Source organism: Pagrus major, chromosome 21 (genome assembly GCF_040436345.1).
Source record: "Pagrus major chromosome 21, Pma_NU_1.0".
Classification (NCBI taxonomy): Eukaryota; Metazoa; Chordata; class Actinopteri; order Spariformes; family Sparidae; genus Pagrus; species Pagrus major.
The window spans coordinates 29,441,165-29,447,601 of record NC_133235.1 but is presented as its reverse complement, the minus strand read 5'-3'; positions in this window follow the sequence as shown (position 1 = coordinate 29,447,601).

Here is a 6,437-nt window from a genome sequence, read left to right as displayed (position 1 = left end):
TAAGGTTGTGGATTAAATACCTGAGTCAACTCTCTATTTCCTTGTGGGGAATTTTAGCATGTGTCTCCTTTGATAACTATGTTTTTGTCATTGTTTAAGATGATTGCATATTCTGAAACAAAGACGCCTTTATTCATTAAAACTCTTTTTTATGCTACAATTTACAGTGATACATACAACCTTAAAATGTTTTCATTCAAGTAAAAACACTCACTTAAATACTTGCAACGTACATGGCAGCTTGAAAGACAAAATAAATAAGACAAAGATAAGCTGTAATAAAGAGTTTAAAATATACAGACTGGACAGTACAAGTGTCTTGATCACAGTGCAGAAAAAAACCCTAATGTTTAATATAAATGTCAAAGCACCAAGATAAAATGGCAAAATGGCTTCATATCAACAGTTCCTACCTAATATCTGCTTTTTAACCCTAGATAAAATCACTGATGTAATTATTTAGTCCTAATTTTACTTGTTCGTATTTTTCTTTGCGTTATTCTTGAAGGTAACTGGTGGAGGGAAGTACGCAGAGCTCATACACAGATAGAAAGTCATGGTTATGATTGACAGATTAATACAAGGTCAAGATAAGCTGCTTAAACTGACCGGCCAACATTCCCTCTTTATGAATATGTGTGTGTGTGTGTGTGTGTGTGTGTGTGTGTGTGTGTGTGTGTGTGTGTGTGTGTGTGTGCAGAGAGATATGGCAAACAAACCGTCCAACGTCGTCAGCGTACGTGTGTGTGTTTCCGTAACTTTGCAGCAGTTGCACAAGCAGAGCGTGTGCATCAGTCTGTGTTGAAGAAGAATAAGCCTGCATGTGGTCTTGGCAGAAACACAGGCGTCTGGTTACATCACTGTTGTTGATACAGGAGGAATATTCTGATGTCACTGGCACAGAGAGCAGAAACAACATGTCAACACCAGAGTGGCTTCAGCTGCTTCCATCTGGATTAGTACTTCTAAAAACTAAAGTCTGATTCATCTGATTCCCTGTAGCAAAACACCACCAGTCTGCAGGGACAGTGAGGAACTGCAAAATGTTACATTTAAAGGACAATTTGAGTGAATAAGTTATAACCTCATGGTTTTGTCCATCGTTCCCACATGTGGCAAAAGTCCACACATCCTCTGCTCCAGTAGAAGTTCAGATAAAGTAATAGAGTACAGGCTCTGAAATGAAAAGTAAAAAGTCTCCCACTGAAGGACATTTGTGCTCAAAGCTAACTGAAGCTCATGCAGGTAGAATCAGTAGGATTTGTCCCAGCTGCTCCTGAACGCACCACAAAGATAGTTGATTGTTGAGTCTCATTCCCAGGACGGGATACGAGACACTAACCCGACTTTTCTCCACTTTTTTCAACTAGACTTGGATCACATGTCCATAGCACCTGAATGTTATGTGAGATAGTAGTCATCCCGTATGTGCACTTCGTGGCACCAGACCTGTAAAAACATGCTTAATACACCGAGTGACACAGAGCTGCGATATCATAAAGTATCACACAGGTCACAAGTTTTAAAGAGAATTGTAAAATAATAACCAGCAACTGAAACTAATTCATCAAAGAAAAATGATGTGACAGCATTTGGTTGTTTGCTATGTGTCCAAAACAGAAATGTCTTAATGGAAGAGAGAGTTTCATTTAGACTCAGATTCAGATAGTTTTATTAATCCCACCAGGGGACAGCTTGCCTTGCACACATAGTAAAACATACTGTAACGTGTAGACACAAAGATAGATGAGCAATGAATAAAATATGAATAAAACACAATAAAATACGCCAAGGAGGTCAGTGGAATAAAGGAATCTGTAGTTAATCTGCTACCCGTGGTGGTATTTGTTCAGTGCATCAGGACATCAGCATGTGCCCTCAGGAGGAGCTTTCACACGTGTGTTGAGACTTAACATGTCTTTATGTTGAAACTACGTGTTTCAGTCTTATGTTGTGACAACACTGTGCTTCTGGTCTGGTTAGGTTTAGCCACTTGGTTATATTTTGGCTTAAAAGACATGCTTTGCCTGCAGAAGAGTGGCTGAAAAACATCCGTGGGGGCTCTTTCTGCTCGTACTTACTACTCCACTCTTCTTCTGCCGACTACCAGACGAACCAGAAGCTGTAAAATACTTCTGCCTCCTTTTCACCAGAGTGTTTCTCCTGACAGTGATTGTTTAGCTCATGGAAAAACTTTAACAAAGTGGATACACACCAGGGCTGAATCACTGGTGTAATACAGCAGCCAGCCGCTCTGACGTGTATTTACACGTGAACATGGAGGGGGAATTTATTTTACAGCTGGATGGAAACACAGCTTGGCTCGCTCTTTCTTTTCGCACATCAGTCTGTGTCAGACGCTGCTTTTAGTGGCTTCTACCAATTCTACTTCTTCATTTCACTCCTCTGTTGTCTTTCTGCTCCCTGCTTCTCTTCCTCTGTGGTGTCTGAAGACATTTCACAGGCCTAATTTCCCACATCTGTCTGAGAGCCAGTGTGTGTGTGTATGATGCAGAAGCGACGTATTTATCACAGTCCTCGATGGCTGCCCCGGCCAATTCCAGTATTTCATGCATGAGAAGTTTTGCCTCGGACTTTTGAATCCATCCACCACTTCGAGTTGACTGGTTTCGCATCGGGACATGAAACTGCGTCTGAAAAAGGTTGTCCACCAGTGTGTACGAACCAAGGAGGAGTAACAACAGCAAAATGGTGACTGCTACAGACGCTGTCTTCTCAGTATCACCCGACCCGTTTGTTTTTACTGTGCCTTGCATCAGCCTTGTTCGCCCTGCCCTGTTCCCAGTGTCCCCCCAGCCTATCAGCTCCTCTCGGTTCCCCTGTTTCTTCGCTTCATATACGCTTGCTTGGAAATCTAGAGGCACTAATCAACGCGCCTCATGAAGACAGCTTCAGTCAGTCCTGTGTGACCTGAAGCTAAAGTCGAGGAAAGATTTGAATTCCCCTCTTCATTACAGAATTTAAATGTGTGTCATACTCTAATAAATCTACTGTTGAAACGGCAGGTTGGAGCAAACAAACACTTCTTTTGAACGCTGTGAAAAATAAATAAATCCCCAACATGTTGTTGAATCACAGCCTCAGCGAACCGCCTCGAGAGTCAGTGTGGTATCAGACATGAACAAATGAGCAGCTGTAGTCGTGCATCTGATTCCCACAGCAAAGACTTGATACAAAGAGTGTTCACAGTCCTTATCAGAGACGTGTTTGTGGGCAGCGAAGCCTCTACAGTCGATCAGATTAGGAAAATGTGGTTTCCTGATTTCTTTTATCGCAGTAATCACACTGCAGGGGCGACTCAGAGCACCACTAGCTCATTTTCTTGCTCCACGTCTGATATGGTAACTTAAGATTTATCTCAATTTCAGCATCTTCAGTCTCAGAAAAATCATCTCTCCGTCCTGAGGAATTCACACAGGACCTGTTTAAGGTTCAGTGCCTTGCTCAAGGGCGCCGTGCAGAACCGGTTAGCAGGAGGGGAGGGAAGGCCGCTGCTCATTCATTTCTCCAGCTGGTCCTTTGGGTAACAAGCCTGCTATTGTGACCTGCAGGCGCCAGCTGCCCTAAATTTAAGTCATATGAATAAAACAAGCCTCGGTGAGGATCCACAGATATGACTGTTGACCTCAGAGTCCAGCCCTGAGGCACGACTCCCTGCCGGCTTCACCATCTGCTTCAGGGTTTCACTCAATGAGCTCAGACTCACCAAACCTTCTATCACTGTAGAAACACTACCACTGTATAAACAACACAAACCAGAATCAATGTTGGCTATTTCAGCAAGACCGCTGACATGTTGCAACGCTACGTTTCTTTAGGTCGAATTTTGTGACAGCGCCGTGCTCGTGGTCTGGTGAGGTTCACGCACGAGACAGCCTGTTCTCACTCCCAGATACAGCAGCAGGTCAGCGGCCCAACGCTTCAAAGTTTGATGCATGGGTAGCCTGAGATATCTTCTGCCTCTGTGCCTTAGAGCGCCACTGTTTTCCAAAATGTTATCAAAAAACTAGGAGACATGTTCCTTCACTACTGTAGTTTACATACACCGTCCTGCTGCAACACACACTCACTAAAGCAATAACTGGGTCTTAATCCGTCACTGAAATTAGTCCCCCAAAATACCACCATTTCTTCCCGTTTGAGTCATTTCTGCTGGAAAAGTAAAGTATCAGGATGTTTTGGGAAGTGAATGAGCAGTTTGTTTGTTTTTATCAAAAACTGAAATTAAATGTTCTGTTGAAAAGGATTTAACATAATCCGTAAGAATGATTAGTTTTTGATCTTTTCATGGGATTTCTTTGGACAAAGACAGAGTTTGGGACAATAAGCAGTGTCAGTCCCATTTTGTGTTATTTATCCGATGCTGTTATGCTCCAACATGATTTACAGCACAAAGAGCCATTCAGTGGAGTGGATTATGAGAACTAGAAGACACCAACACCGGAGAGAGCTGTTAATATTTTTAGTACCTCTATTATCTTCTGCTCTGTTGTGTGCTGGCTGCGTATGATGGAAGCGAGCGCTTCTTCTCATTGTGTTCATGTTCGTGCTCTCGGCACAAAAGCAACTGTTGGTAAGCGAGTCCACACGAGGAATCACAGCTCTGTGCTTAATCATAATGGGTTCTGCCTCGCTGCTTTCTGTGGCCTAAATACAAAGACAACAAACAGCTCTCCAAAATGAGAAACGATCACCAACACCCTCACAAAATACACGTAGTACAGTAATATTTCACATCATAACAGTGAATAATGATCACCGTATGATACAGGACATTTAATGGATTTATTTACACTCACACTTCTGTCGCTGTAGGTTTAAGGAGTGTAAATAAGTATATTTACTCAACAAAACATTCAGTGGTGGAAAGTATACAGAACATTTTAATGGATTTATTTACACTCACACTTCTGTCACTGTAGGTTTAAGGAATGTAACTAAGTACATTTACTCAAGTATGATTTTGATGTGCTTGTTCTTAACAATTTCTCTGTTCTACTTCTTTTACTCTTCTATATAGTTGAGGCAAATACTGTCATTTTTACTCCACTACATGTAATCAAAGCTTTAGTTACGCAGCAGATGTTAGATAATTTATATAAAATATAAATCCACTAATTATTTGCTACATTATTATAGATTTAGATACCCAGCAGTATATAAAGTAAAGTAATTAAAATGTGCTCCGGATAAACTTTATGTTAACATTAATGAATCAATAATGATATTTTAGATATTTTGATGCTAAGTAGGATTTTGAATGCAGGTCTTTTACTTTGAAAAGAATATATTTACACTTGTTGTATTGCTGCTTTAACTTCAGTAAAGGATCGTCCACCAAAAAGCTGATGTATTGATCCCCTGCCTGCATGTTAGAAAGCACTAATACATAACTCAGTAAATGAAAACATAAATAAATAAAATGTTTTCTGTGTCAGTGTGTCAGGTAATGGAGACAAAATGGAGGAGTGGATGCTACACAGTCAGAGAGGTGGTCTAAATTTGACAACAATCAATTATACATATGTGAAAAGGCCTTCTTTCATGTCTCTCCCTTTCAAAAAGCCTTCTTCTAACATATATCAGCTTAGTTTAACTACGAGCTCGATGGATGAACTCTGAATTATTGATGTAAAAGCTCACTCAGCCCTGCTGGACCTCAGTTGCTCCTCTTACCTCAGGTCCACATCAGCAGATTTCCTCACTCCAATATGAGACAAACTTTAAACTTTCTTTATGTTATGCTACACATGTTTTTCATTTTCCTTTTTTAACGTTATCTGAGTTTGATCTTTAGCCCTTCTGCCACCCCACTGCAAACAAGCTCCAATAAAAACCGGCTGACAGCCCGCTGCCCAGCGCCAAACAGCAGACACACAAACACACTAGCTGGTGAAAGAAAATACGACAACTATCAGCTAAAGAGACGCATGTTCCTCAGAGGAGACGGTGGAGACTAAAGCCCAAATTCACGCAGGACTGAGGACCATTTGTAATAATTGTGGAGGATGTCTGGGATCCTTATCCTGTACGAATCTGCCATGTAATGTAATTTGTAAAGTAAATATTCCCCTGCATGTGAGACCGTGCACAGCGTGGGCTCTCGATGGTTGTCAGGGTTTGATACCATCGAAATCTGTGCTCACAGTCTGTATCTGTGTCTGAAGTCCCGGTTAGACGGATAAACCCACAAATCCTCCGGACTAAATGACAAAATACTTCATGTTTACTGCTCGAAAAAACGTAATTTGTCTCTGCCTTCCCAAAAACTGCTACAAATCACTGTTGAAAAATAACCATGTTTTATTATGTGACAGCCCGGTTTTGGTCGGTGGCGCTACGCTACAGATTGATGCTGCAGTTTCCCCTCTAGTGTCTCGCTCTGTAATGCGGCACAGAGCGAGAAAAGTCTGATT